This window comes from Molothrus ater, chromosome 4 (assembly GCF_012460135.2).
Source record: "Molothrus ater isolate BHLD 08-10-18 breed brown headed cowbird chromosome 4, BPBGC_Mater_1.1, whole genome shotgun sequence".
Classification (NCBI taxonomy): Eukaryota; Metazoa; Chordata; class Aves; order Passeriformes; family Icteridae; genus Molothrus; species Molothrus ater.
In genome coordinates this window covers 4558397-4573571 of record NC_050481.2, presented here as the reverse complement: position 1 = coordinate 4573571, position 15175 = coordinate 4558397, and the positions used below count along the sequence as shown (strand labels likewise).

Sequence of the window (15175 nt, the reverse complement as noted above, 5' to 3'; positions counted from 1 at the left end):
TTTGCATTATTGTTTAAACTCTGTGCTTGCACAATGCAGTGCAATCTCTTTCATTGGGGATAACAGGAGATGCTTAAAACCAAACTTGTAAATGCCCCATTGCCAGAAGAACATGGCACATAGCCCTTTTACAGAAATGTAACTGGGAATAGCAGGATGAAATAAGGAATAGGATATGGAGCCTAACAGAAAGACAAAATGATAAATCTGTTTTGTTAAGTGAGCTGCGAATAATCTGCTAAGGAATATAGTGGAAAGGTAATAGGATGCTGGCTGGTCAAAACTGGCATCAATTTTGATCCCAAAACACTCATTAAGGCAACCTTGGGATTGCAGTCAAAAACTTGGCAAGAAAATATTAACCTTGTAGGACATAAAGGGGCTGTGCATGCGCCTTACTGGGCAAATAAAATGGGAAGGAAACAAGCACTGGTGGGTCCCGGGCATCAGTGTTTGAACAGCTTGAAGAATTTGGAGCAGCTCACAAATAAAAATGTGAAGGTAGAATTACAAATACATGACTTGTAAACAATCCTTGAAGGAGAAGAATACAGAGGGAAAAATATTTGCCTGCATGAGAGTATTTGATGATTTGATGTTTCATCTCCTGAGCGCTACTGAAAACTGAGCTGTCAGCACTGACTGTTAAACCTTGTTCCTGGGTGTTAATGAGCAGATCAGAGCCAAACATTTTATACATCACTCTAGGAATGTGTTTTCCCACATGAATTATTTTATGTTTGTGCAAAAGGGTTCATTTCATTAAATAAAAGTAGCACAGTTTCTTCTGAAGTCCCCGTGGGAGTGCAGAACAAGGCATGATGTAGATCATCAAAGGTTTCTGAAATCAAATATGCTCCTTTACCATGTGTACAAGAAACCTTACAACAGACACTTAGGAAATCATCAACCAGGTTAACCAATGTATAATTTAGCAGTTACTAAATCTACTTCTCTCCAAAACAGGAGACAATATAGCTCCTTTTAGTCTGTCTTTTTTTCCTTATTATTTTTGTTATTATTAGCCTTACCTAAAAATATTTATAATGTACACCAATGTCTAATCCAGATGAGCGAGATAAACCTGTTCATCTTTTTTCACTCTTTAATTGTGCATTGTTGAAGGATGGCTCAGGAAAGCTTCAGCTACAGGAAAAGGTCTTTCCAAGTAGTTTATTTTCCATGGTATTTAGTCATCACTGAAACCACCCATAAGTTATTCAGGAATGTTTTATCTCTTCTTGGGAGGAAAGGAAGGGATAGAACTCTCTGTGTCTCACTGAATCCATCCTGTTCTCCCTGCAGGTAGAAAGGCCTGTGCAGGGCAGGAGGGACATGGGAACATTATGAATGGTGCTATCACTGCTCCCCAAAAGTTAAACAAAAGAGAGTGGTCTGGCTGCAACCTGCGGTCACCTACAGAGGAACAAAGGCAGGCTGGAACTGCACCACTGAGCTATGCTGATAAAGCTACCTTTCAAACACAGGCCTGGATATTTTTTTTCTCCACCACTGAAATCTCAGCAAAGCCCTAAATAATTGACTGTTCAGGAGCCAGCAGCTGAAATAGAAGTTGGAAGTGCTGTTTGCACAGGTGGCTGGCCTAACGGGAGACTAAATGCTCACCCCCTTGCCCATATCAATTATTCTGAGACTGTCTGTTTAATGTCTGCCAGTTTTGATAACAACAAAATCCTTTCAGAAAACTGCTGATGCAACATTTATTGTGTTATCTTTATGGGATTTTAATTTTTCTTTTTTTTTCCTCTTTCCAGTTTTCCTTTTTGCAGCACTATAGTGCTGCAAAGGTGAGCAAGGTACTGAAGGAGCTGCCAGGAGAGTAAGGTAACAAGTCAATTAAACTACCACCCCAAATTTTCCAGGAGTTTAAAAGTAAACAGTCTGAGAGACCCTATGGAGATCTAGGTTGGTTTACTTTGAAAGTGTGGGTATGGGCTTCTGTACAAACAATGAAATTCAACCATTCCTCCTTGCAGTCACCAAGGACTTACCTGTCGCTTGGAAAAACTTGACTATGGTGAAATTTTGCCTTCTGGTCCAGACACTGCAGCAGGTCTCATACCACACACCAAGATTTGCTTAATATGAAAGCTGTACCTTTTATTAGCTTGTCCCTGTGCAAAGCAATAACTGGGATAAATCCTGTGAGATTCCCCCAATAAAGCAGATGGTGAGATCAGAGCAGTCCTGAAAACAAGCCAATGCCTCATCTTTCCATGGAGATCTATCCAAGGTGCAAGTGGAAAGTCCCCTTCAGAGCAGCTTGAGACATTTGGTGGCATCACAGGTCCTCTGCACTGGGTGTTTCTACCCAGGCCTTGACTTGCAAAGCCAAATGTTTGTGGGAAAAGCAGATCCGCTTAAGAAAGAAAAGTAAAAAGCAACAGTAAATTGCTAGATGTCCTATCTAAGGAGGAAAGCAATAAAAAAAACCAAAACAAAACAAACACAAAAAACCAACAAACCAAACTCTAACTTGTGGCCTCGATGCCAAAACTGCACAGAATTTTGGTCCTGATTCCTGATTGCAAAACACTTGGGTTGCCAATTCCGTGCAATTTGGGGCAGCAACAGGGAATCAAGCAAATGCCACCCACCAAGTGTCTGGGCTCAGCAGCAGCTCTGTTCCTTCCTCTTGTTACCTCGGCTAACCTAGACCTGTTCCCTACCCAAACTGTTTGTTTAACCTAAAGAATAATAATGATCCAGTGCTGCCAATTTGTCATGTGGGAAACGTTATTCAGTCCCTTTAAAAGAGCTCGTGGGCCAAAGCACAGGAGAAAGTGTGAAAGCCAGCAGTGAGAAACAGGAAAGCTCCAGTAAAGAAGTGGTGGCTGAAAACTGCTATAAAATCCATGAACATCTCAGAGGAGAAACCCAAGTTGCCATTTTAAGGTCTCAGTAGTTGTCTTAACCCTGCTCGATGAGAGAATTTTGGATAAGGAGCCACTTGTACGGGGACATGGGCTGGTAATTAACTTTATTAACTTATATAACTTTATTTTATCCATGCCTTTGGATGCCACACAGGTGGGTCATGGGTGAGTGACCTCAGAAGGAGGGGTGTCACAGGAGACAGCACTGCTTGTCACGGCTCCTTTGTGCTGGAGCTTTCACTGCTGTCTCTGCAATTCAATTCTCTTGCACATTATTCTGACCCCAATGGCCTGTTTGCTTGGCTATGCAGAGTTGGGACTACTCTGCTGTGGGATGGAGAATGTGTATGAGCAGAGGGAATAGCTGGGAAATATAGGTGAGGAGCTGAGAAACCTTGTGTAGTGAAAAAAACTACTTAAAAATAGTTTGAGTGCTTCTTTTGCACAATGAAACTCAAGCAGTGATACTGGAAGTTCTTGAGGCCGCTGGTATGTACCCAGCATACAGAGATAACCAGAAATTTAGAGAATAACTATTTTTATTAACTCCAAATGATGTTACCCAAACACAGTCAAAGTGAAAAAATCTGGGGACTGTGCTGATCCAGTTAATGTATTGATGGATTTTCTTCTCCATTAAGAGGAAGCTTGGAAGAGACAAAGTAGACACTACAAATGCAAAGCACTTAGGAGTTCACAGTAATTTCATGGCCAGTTATTATTTCCTGATTTCTCAGGTTCAATGTTAATGAGAATGTGATGAGATATAGATTACTAAGAGGATCATCAAATTTGCAGTCACATACTAATGGTTAAAGGGGGGAATGTTGCTTCCACTGATGCCAGTTCTGCGTCCTGCCTGAGTATGTGGTCTTGCTTTTAGACAGAAAGTATGAGGGAGATCAAATGGTAATGTTCCCACTGTAATATTTTGTTTTGAAGCCAAGTCCCTCTAGACAAGGAGCCATCCTTGACAGGCTGTCATCAGGCTCCTGCAAGGTAGGGTTCAGAGCCCACCTACCAGTGACTAATATTTTCCTTTTTGGACAGGGCTGAGTGTGTGGTTTCCAGGTCAGACAAAGTGTATCCCCCAAGGAGAGAGATCGGACTTACGGATTTCCTGTACTTTCCTATTGTCTAGCAGTGTCTGGGAGCTCATGTCAGTACTGGGCCTACTTATCATCAATACAAAAATTACATTTATTTAAAGGCCAAAATGTCCTCTCAGAGAGCTCTGCTTGGTTCAGATTTCTGAAGCAAACTATCACATTTGTCTGTGATAGTCTGGGCAGCGACGACATTTCTCTGTGCAGATCACATCTTAAAGTTCACCCTGTAATCAGATGGAATGAAAATAATGTCTTCCAATGTTTCTTTGGGTTAGTGGGTTTTATATGACTCAGTGGCATCTGGTATTTTCTTATCATTATTGTCCAATTGCTTTGTAAAAGAAAAGCACATTCAGCAAGTCAGAATAATGATTAAGAGCTGGAAGAGGAGCACCCATTTTCCTCTCAAAATTCCATCTCTTGGAATGTCCTGGGGTTAAACTGGCATTATCAATCCACAACTGCACATCCTGGAAGTGTTTAAGGCAAAATTGGATGGAGCTCTGAGCAACCTGGTCCAGCAGAAGGTGTCTCTGCCCATGGCAGGGGGTTGGAACTAGGTGATCTTCAAGGTCCCTTTCAACCCATTCTGTGATGATCTGAGATATTTTATGGAGAAAATTGGCTTCTCAGTCTTGGAGGCCTGAAACAAAGAACCAAAAGGAGAATCTCAGTTCCAGTTATGCTTGTGGACACAGATGCTTTAATACAAACCAGGAGAAACGTGTATGGCCTCAGGCAATCTAAGAATACTGTGAAATAACAATCAATTTACTTAATTTCTTGATGTTCCAGCTGGATATATACACAAACATTGCCGGTGCCTGTTGTGTGCTTGATGAAAGGGATTATAGAGAATGAAACAGGAAAAGAGCAGAGTCCTCCTTGTGAGTCTGTCTTTAAGTTTATAAACATGGACATACAGTACAAATACTGGGGGAAAAAATCACTGCATATAGATGTGTTATATGCAGTATGACAGGGTTTGAAACAGATGTAGTGGGGTAACGATGTCACTTTGACAAATTGCAGGGTCACTTGATAAACTGAGCCCTCCTCTGTTAAAGGGCACCCCACTTTTGACCTCTTCACCTACAAAATATTTTTGCACCAGGATACTTCTCAGGGCACTGTGAGTCTCTGTCTAACAACAGCTGCCTTGGAAAAATAAGCAAAACACATGAATTGCCCCCTCCCACACAAGGTATTTATTTAAGATAAATGTATTGCTCCAGATTGGAGTCTGCTGCAGCAGTCGGCGCTGGGTTTATTACAGGTTTCAGATCCAACAAGCCATTGCTTTCAGTGCTAGGAATGTGTTACATCCTGACCTGGTTCCCATCCACACCGTTTGGGTCTCTCCATGATGGTCCTTTGCAATCTCAGTCATCGTTCCCATGGTCTGTGCACTCCTAATTACTGAGCGCTTCTTGGAAAGGAGGCTCGTTCATGTCGGCTCTGCGTGTTTTTCTGAAGCCTGTTCATGTGGTTTTGTGGTGCAGGACTTCACAAAAGAAGGATGGAGAGCAGGAGCCTATAAAATGTATTTTGAGTCTCCAAGGAGCATCCAAAATAAGGGTTCTATAAAAGAAGTGCCATATACAGAAGACAGAGTGATCTCATTTGCTTTCAGTTTTACTGGCAGTTGTTTTAGCCAGTTTGTACAAACTCCTTCTGGATGTCTACTCTTCAGGGTAGCTTCACAGATTCTACCAGAAAGCATTTTTGGTGCATAAAGTATCCATGCTGAGGTTACTTTGAGACAACAGAAACTCTTACTGGAAAGCTTTTCAAAAATCTGGCTATTCAAAAGTATGGGGTTCAGGTGAAGATCAAAGTAATTTTTTTTTGCCCAGGAGATACACAGAATCACAAAATTCACTGCAAGGAATTCAAAACCTTGAGCTGTTTTGTCTTTTCATCACTCTTATCTTTATGGTCTCCCCCATTATTTCCAATTGTCAATTATCCATCTCTGATGGTGTAATAATAAGCAGTTCTAAATGCAAGGATGGATGGATGGTGTGTTTGTTCTTCCTGAAGCTATCTGGTGGTCAGTGTCCTAATTGTTTCTTAATTAGAATTGATGAGTTGTAGAAGTCAATTTTTCCCCTTTGGAAGGACCAAGGACCATCAGGAAACTGTCTGCACTGTTAGTGTAGCAAAAATAAGCATTTATCATGTAGTTTTCTCTCTCTCTCTCTCTCTCTCTCTCTTTTTTTAAATACTAACATATATGAGTATTGCTTCCAGTTTTGGGTTGCGTATCAAGCTTCCTCTAAACAGGGTGTAACTGGGACCTGATCTCCCACAGATTAAAGTACAACACATTGACCTTCAGCTTTTAAATCTTGGTACCAAAGACAGTTTTTGCTTGCAATGTGCTTTAATGTAAGAGGTGTCAGATGGGACTGGACAACCAGTCACCCATCCACCTTTCCACATTTTTCAGTGGCAAGAAGTGAGCTTGTTTCAAGCCTCCTCACACAGCTTGGTGTCAGATCTTTACAAGCCTGTCACAAAGGTTTGATTTTTGTGATTCACAGAAATACCTTTTTTAAAATGGAATTGCTCAACATACCCTGCACAAAGGCAGAAGTTGCAGACACTAGTAAAGAAATGTAAGTGAAATTCATTATTTCTGTGACTAAAATTCAAGTCCAGTCATAATCATTCTGAAAATAAGAATGATGTGGCATTTTATAATGCCCTTTATAATTTAGGCATTTATTTCACGCTGCATCTGTTAGGTGAAATTACCTGGGACAGGCAGGGGGACCTAAGAAACCTTTCTTACAACCTGAACCTCCACTCTTCTGCTACTAAACCAGATCCAGAGGCATTTTCTTTTACTGGTGTGCATATTTAGCATAGCCAAGACCATTCCTGCTGGGCCTTAACCCCTATAAAGTCTTCACAAGGTAGGTATTGAAGCAACATCTTCAATACCTTCCCCATGAAGGATCTCTTCTTGTACAGCACATTGCCTCAATCTGAGGTTGTTTGTAGCACCAGGAACATAATTAAGGACTGATTTTCAAGACAAGAGCTGTCATGGCAGTTGTGAAGTGTTATCTGTCATTCTGACAGAAATACATAAACAGAGAGTGTCCCTTTCCTTCAGCATCCCTTATGTGCCTGGCTAACGTTGCTTCCACAGGCATGGAGAAAATTAATCAGCCGCCCACTCGTTTGTGCATCCCCTAATTGCACAGACAGCTGAAGTAGCTGTCACCCAAACTGCCAGAACAGAACTGGGCTGGTTCCTGGAGCATTTGGAGAAGCCTTTCTAATGAGCAGCTCTGATGCTGATCACATAACGAGCGTGAAGACAGAAGTGTGACCGTGACATTTGTGCAAACACATTTGGCTCGGCTCCTTTTTAATTAGCGCCTGCGAGCAGGGCTTGCCAAATTCTGGGGGCTGCCTGTGAAGAGGCAGCTTGATTGAGGTCAGCATCCAGTCGTGTGTGCTGCTGAGCACTGGCTGCTGCTTGATCCCTGCTGAAAGCTTGCAAGCCTGCAAGTTTTCCCCGTCCACATCCAGCTGAACAAAAGCGCCTTGTCAGGCAGCTGAGGGAAATGAAAGCGGTGTGAGGGAGGCAAAGGGTTTCTCATCTCTGCCATCCTTCCATGAAAATGGCGCCTTTCAGCTCACTGAGAGTCACAGCCTTTCTTTGTCATTCTAGGACATGAAATAAAACGATGCAGACTTTTACCTTGGACTTTCCAAGGTAAAAAAGAGGGTGTTTAATTTCTGACTCCAATGTTTATAGATTTCCAAAAGTGCCAGTGGATTGGAGGGTGACAGTGCCACCTCTCCAATGACACTGGACAAACCAACGGTCTATCAAATTCTTCTTTCACTATAAAAGAATTCAAAACAATAAGTTATTCACATAAAGTGTGTGAGAAAATTCATTACAAGAATGTAAACATCAGAAGGCTTAGAAAAACTTAAAAAAAGAGAGTGACATTTCTTCCCTGATGTTATGTCAGCTAGGGCCCTTTTGATATTTCAGCAAATAAAAATGATTTAGTGCTGTTTCCTCATGCATTATCAGAACTGAGAATATCAACCATAAGCTGTGTGGAACTTGCTTTCTACCCCACACAAAACACAGAAAACGACTGAAATTGTACATAACATGAAGCCCATAGGGTAAACTCCTTTTCATATACACATGTGCTATTTATAACTTCTAAATTTATTTTCTGGCAGAAAGTTTAAGGAAAGCATGTGCAACATCCCCAAATTGCTTACACTATAACACTGTTTTTGGAAAAGAGTCTGAGGAAGAAAAAGGGGTTGATCTTCTGTTTTTATCCTTTAAGGATGTCATGCTCAGTTGAAGAATAAGGAGTGAAATGAAAAGACATGGAATGAGATGTTTTCTGAAGCCTCACTTTTTACAGTTCTTTTAACATGTCTTTTTGAGAGACTTTGAAGGACTTCAGAGCTGTCACATGATTTGTGTATGCCAAAAAAAAAATCAGAAAGCCTTGGGAATAAAGTCTTGGAACAATGTTTTTGTTTCTCCAGCGTGGTATGGTCCATGCAGAATAATTAATGTTTGTGAGATTCCTGAAGAACAAGGTGCACATTATGGGCCATATTTACAGAGCAGGTTTCTTTTTACTTAATTTCATAGAGAATTATATGAGTAACTCACCAAGTTTAAGTGATGAAGCAAATTAGACTGTTGGGAAACAGAGAGTAGCCAGGCTGTTGATACAAGAAATTAGCGAAGAAAACTATTTAAAATAATATTTTGCTCTAAACTGAAGGAAATTGTACAAGAATTTAAGTCTGGAAACATCTGAATATGTCTTCATGTATTGTTTTTATTTGCAGGCCTGGGGGCTCGAATACCAAACATAATGGGAAAAGCTCTGAACTCTCTGTAACTAAAAGCTTTCAAGAAGTGCATTGGAAATCAAACTAAATAAAATAGCTTCAGATAAACAAGATCTGGCAGCATCTAAGAGGCCAAATATCTCTTAGAAGATATTTTGTAAGAATCTGGAATAGTTGGTCAGATAAAGAACTTTGGAGAATTTGCAAAAGCATGGAGAATTTGAGGAATGGCCTGTTAGGCAGAAAGTGTTGAGGGCTAAATTGGTAGACATGATGGGTGATGTTTAATTTTCAAAGCTAAACAGATGGGAGGAAGCAGTAAGCAATTGGGAATGGAGTAGAAAGTAAAGGAAGAACTATTGAATCAGTGCTCACAAAGCACTGGGACCAGAACTCCCTGCCTGGCAGGTTCCAGCTCTAATTTTCAGCCTGTTAGCCCTTTCTTTTATGCAAGGTTATTGTGATTTGCAAATGGAAACCAGCCAGACTCAAGGTGTTCTGAACAAAGGTTTCATAATCTTGGCACTTTGTCTGTTCTTTGGACAGAAGGAGGGACCAGCAGAAGATATTCTTCTAGAAAGTGAGGTGTATTTTGAATTCTGTTTTACAGCCTGTCGTCCTTCTCTGTTTAGCTAAGGAAAAGTTCTTTCTTGACCAAGTAATGTTTCCCACAAAAAAGTTATAAAACAGCTGAGAGCTGCTTCCATGGGTCTGTGCTTTATCCATCTTCTCACAGCATTGCTGGCATGGAATGCACAAAGCTCTGGCACCTCGTGGAGATGGAAGAGGACAGTGGTGCAGGAAGTGGCAAACAAAGGGGAAATGGAGCCTTGAAAGCTGTGCAGGTTTGGCATCATTTTGAAAGCCTTGTATTGGGCAGCCACACTATCTGTAAGATCTTTCCTGCTTAAATTTACCAGGAATTTATGACAGAAAAAGAAACAAGCTACTACAGGAGACACTTTGTCAGAAAGACTCCATCCTTTTATGAAAAGCATTTTTGAGTGAGCATAGTTTGTTAAACTTCACATAATCTGACAACTGTGCTCTTAAAGTGAAAGGCTTTCCCCTTTCTACCCCTTATAAATATATTTTGACCCTTTTTTTTTCTTTTGCTTCCCTTTAAAGGACAAATGAGTTCATGAACTTTATCGATAAACAACGTTGCTCCTATCTGCACTTTTGCTTTTCCTTTCAAGAGTTTTGCTGAGCCATCTGCAGTTAAATCTTCATTATTTTGGACATATACTTTTCGAACTATTCCCTTTTCCTAGCTCCTAATATAGCAAAGCCATTCCTATTCAGTCATGCTCATAAACATTTGCATAAAGTGAGTTGTGTACTTGAATTGGGGCCTCTGACATATCCTGTTTGATATAGCAGACCTCATAAAAACAAAGACAAGACAGATGCAATTTGTGCCTGTCTGGAAGTGAAGTGCTTCTCTGCTTCACTCACAGTCTGGCAGAGAGCAGAACATCTGGGTGCTGCCTGCTTTTCAACCAGCCCTGACAGAAGAGGAATCCTTTTATAATGCAATTAAGTAGTAAGTGTGTGAAAACCATATCTGTAAAATAGAAATAGTTTCTGAACAGTCCAAAGCATTTTTGGCTTTGGTTGGTGATATAAAATGCTCTATGCAGGTTCTGAAAGTTCTCTGTCTGTAGTGCAGACTCCGCCAAAGCTAGAAATGTAAGGAGGGACCTGAGATAATTTTAATTTTTTTTTTCTTAACAAGGAAGCCATAAATGCCTGCAGAAGGGATAGGACATACAAAGTTGCCATATTTTTTTTTCCCAGCACATGGGTGCAGAAGCACTTAAACAAGGTCACTGTATTTTTCCATTAAATGCTCAGTTAAAATGTAAACACTTCTTAGGGTGACAACTACTGTTCAGTGAGTGTGCTTGGAGGCCCTCTTAAGTCTTACTCTCTTTCCTGGGTACAAACCTGTCTTATGATGAAAAACTGCTCAACAGCAAGATGAAGAAAGCCCAGCAGCCAATTTATTGGTGCTAGAAAAAACATTTGGACATCTGATAAGAGCTTGGACAGCCAGAGGATCTTCCTGCTGGGCAATTGCTGAGGGTTTTGCCTTGAAATGTTCCCACCTTCATTCAGAACTATTTTCTTACACATTGCTGAAGAGTGTGGGTGGTCAAGTAGGTTGGGAATCTCTGATAGAAATTGATTTAACACATTGAACACCTCCCTGCAGTCCAGTGCAGACACCAGTGTTGGAGGAAGCTGCTCAGGTGTGTCCTTGCTCATCATCTCCTTCTTGGCCAGCCCCAAGGGATGGGTCCCTGTGCATGCCCTGGGAAGCACCAAACTCTCCATCTTCTCTTTGCTGAGTCACCGGTGACAAAACTCAGGTTAGCCCTTCCCAGGGAATACAGACCTAAACATATGAAAAAGGCAAATTCTACCATTCTGCTTTCCTGTAAAATCTGTGTTGGGGCAGAGAACTGAGCCTGGATCTCTGGAAATCAGCTTATAGGGCTGGGCCTTCCTGCCTTTATACACACTGAGGACCTCAGACAAGAAAATTTATAGTTTATACATCAAAAAAAGTAAAATCTTGTGTTGTATTTCTTGTGTGATGTGCAGCAATACCCACAAGTAAAACACTGAAGTCCATCATTAAGGATTAGCTATGTAAATATGACCTATCAAAGAGATTCAGTGAAGACAGTAGTGCTCTGTGGAGAACTGAATCATTTAGGTCAGGGGACTTTTTTTTTTTTTTTCACTATTATTTTTTAAAAGAGGAAAACAATTGCAAGGTGGCCAGCCAGAAAGCCTAGGGGAACCATTCATGCTCAAGGTGTTAGTACTAAAAAGCACAATAGGAAGCAGATGTGCAGAAAAACAAAATAAAACTGCAGGCAGGAAGGACTACCTCAGGCTATGACTGTTCCTACTGTTACTAGTTAATGAAAACTCCACAAGGAATTGCTGATTTAATTACAGCTCAGGGGCAACATGCTAGCTTATCCTTTTTAAATTATGCATTGGAAGTGTGCGTAGCAAATGGAGGCTTCTGCGTGGTCCAACACAAGGAGGAGGAGGAGACCTTTGATGTTAAAAATATTCAGTGTGCAGGGGACAGGCATGGTGCCAGCTGTCCAGAGAAGAGCAAAATGTCATGTGGGAATGTCTTCCATGATTCCAGGTGGGAGCTGCATCTGGCTCAGAGGCTTGCCCTGGGCTGTAAGGTCAAGTGCTTGGGTTACCCTAATTAATTTCTCTGTCATATTTCAGCAAATATGGCAGATTCTAGAGAGAGGTACACTGAAATTATTATCAGACCTGAAAAAATAACTTAGAGTGAAATTTCAAGTCATTCCCAAGGTTATATGAATCAGCAACTGTTCCTAAAATAGAACTAAATCCATGACATTTAAGCTGAAGGATGAAGGCTAAACCCAGGTTTCTAAGCTATTTTAGAGGCCATTTCCCCATTCAGATAACAAAAAAACTTAAGTTTTTGGTTTGCAAGGGTAATAGGAAATGTAACCTAGAGATTTTCCATGTTTTCTGCTCCTCTTGCCGACCTGGTCCAAAAAAGGAGAAGGCAGAAGAGTAAAAAAAAAAGTCTGTTGATATTATATGGTCTCCTGAATGCAAAAGATACCATTAGGAACTTTAAAGGAAATTTATGTACAGCTCCTGTGTGTCAGGGCTCAAATTTTTCCAAAAACTTTATTGTTCAACCGGATGTGTCAGGAACTAGACTGAGTGCAATTCTATGCCAAGAAACTGATGGTAAAGAGCATCTAGCACCATATATCACTGAGAAATCATTCCAGAGGGGATAAAGATATGCAATGATTGGAAACAAAAAAGTAAGTTTCCCTATAAAATGGGCTTAGGAAGCACTTTTCTGTTATTTCTTACAAAAATTCTTCTTAGTAAAAGATTATGGGCTCTCAGTATGAATAAATATAAAGAGGGAAAAGGGACATGTTAGGCAGATTTTGATAGCAGGCAGAGTGTCACAGCAGTAGCAAAGGGTTGGGCTGGGCACTCTTGGCAGGGAAGAGCATTGACACACAGATTTCTGTCAATTAGGGAACACCCAGATTGATGCATGTATCGGATATTTGCACCCATGTGCAGACAGATTTTTAGAGCATGGTTAAGAGATTTCCGTGTAAGGATTATTCTGACATTTGTTCCACGTGAGATGGAAAAGGGCCAGGCTGGAAAAGCTGGAGGAAGAAACATCCTTCCAGGCAGGAGGCATTTGGGGTGGTGCAGAGGCTGCCCTCGCTGTGCTTTGCTTTGTTCCCCTAACATGAGAAGGAGGGGGGACAACTCAGACCCACTCATCCCATTTGTCACCCTAATTCAGTATTTGTTGCCTGGGCAATGTGCAAATCAAAGAGTCCCTTGGGTGTTTTTTGCATGTGTGCTGGGCTGGGTGTGGGAGCTGGCTGCTCTCCTGCCTTCCTACACATTCCACATTGACTCCTGGATGTGTGAGTGGTTTGTGTAACTCTGTACGTGCAGTATGGAATCAGCTTGGGCAGCAACAAATAGGTTTTAGTTTGTCAGCAGCATCATGTTAATACATGCATGTGTGTAAATTTAGAAATAAATTTAGAAATATAAGGATGTATTGGCAGTTTGTGAAGCTGCCTCAGGCAATTGCAGAGTCCTCATTTGTTCTCTCTCTGACCACAGAATGGTTTGGGTTGGAAGGAACCACTGGAGGTCATCTAGTCCTACCCCACTGGAATAAGCAGGGACATCTCCAGCTAGATCAGATTGCTCTCACCCAGGTCTTTTCATGCTGAACAAGCCCCAGATATCTTCTCAGAACAATTTCCTCAGGACCACTGAATAAATGTACAGCAAAGATAGTGCAAGGCTGTGACTGAGCAGCCTCTTTCATAGAGCATGCTGTCACCCTGGAGATAATCATCATTTTGGTCAAAATGCCTTCCTGAGTTTGTTTTTTGTTGATGAATTATGTTTATTTAGAAGAGAAAGGATCCCAAGTGATATTTCCATTGCCACACGTTAGACATTGTAATCCACAAACAAACACCTAGACAGCCCGATTTTTGTCAGGTTTTCAAAAATCAAACAACAAACTGCTTCAGCCCTCTAGGTAACTAACAGAGACCTGAATCAGGATTGCTGTGTTGCTCTTAATTTCGTTTTGCAGGTCCCTTCTGAAAACCAAAGTGAACTCCACAGGATAGGGTTCCCCAGCCAGCTGATGCTCTCTGTGGTTGTTGAACTGTACAGTTCAGCCTGCTGTACTGAGTGGGCTGATATTTATTTCTCCCTTTCCTTAAGCTGACTAAATGAATTAGGGTTCAAACTGTATATTTGCTCTAGAATTTCATCTAATTCCACTCGCGCTGCAGCACAACATTTAAACATAAAATAAAATAGTAAGCTCAATCTTTCTGGGTCTATGGCTTGTTGACACTGAACCTCACACAGTCCTTACACCGTCTGCTTGGGACGACATGGCGCTATTAGATCAACAATACCAGCTGGTTTTTTAATTCTCTTGGGAGCCAAATTTTAAATAAAGCTAAATATTAGGTCTGTGCTTAGATCTGTTCTATAAATATTGTCATTAATTTAGGAGACATTTGTTTTGAGGGTTTTTTTTACATTTAATTTTTATTGTTGATCTTTGCAATCTTGCATTTGTCATTGTTTTTTGAGGTATTCATAATAAGTGTTTTGTTTAGCATACTTCTGTGGTGCAATTTTTCTGTCGTGATTAGATGTTTTTAATCTGCTCCGGGCTTTGTTTGCTTTGTCTCTGCAGTAATTTTAATTACAGGACCACATACTATTTGTCTCTGAGTGTCAGAAAGAGCAGGGGGCTGAGACTTGAAAGGATTTGGAATAATTTGTCTTGTTCTGGGTGTTTCAGTGATGTTTTTTGACTGTCCCCAAAATCTCTTGCATCTGTTATCTGAAGTGTTATGAGCTCTCAAATGGACAGCACGAATCATAGGATGGTTTGGGCTGGGAGGTGTGGAAGTTTGCAGGCAGTCCCGACATGGGAAGAGACAAGAATCTGACTCCATGTTTCAGAAGGCTGATTTATTATTTTGTGATATATATTATATTAAAATGATACACTAAAACTATACTAAAAGAATAGAAGAAAGGATTTCATCAGAAGGCTAGCTAAGAATAGAAAAAGAATGATAACAAAATCCTGTGACTGACTGAGACAGTCCTGAAAACAGCTGGACTGTGATTGGCCACTAATTAGAAACAACCACATGAGACCAATCACAGATGCACCTGTTGAATTCCACAGCAGCAGATAAT

The 15175-nt window shown here is 40.8% G+C and overlaps 1 long non-coding RNA gene across 1 annotated transcript in view; it reads right to left on the bottom strand.

Moving 5' to 3' along the window:
- Positions 1 to 4079: 4079 nt before the first annotated feature.
- The window catches only part of LOC129046681 (uncharacterized), a 73084-nt gene continuing 61988 nt past the window's right edge, over positions 4080 to 15175 (bottom strand). Inside the window, exon 2 of the long non-coding RNA XR_008508351.1 lies at positions 4080 to 4649. This is a non-coding gene — a long non-coding RNA (uncharacterized LOC129046681). The remainder of the gene's footprint in view (positions 4650 to 15175) is intronic.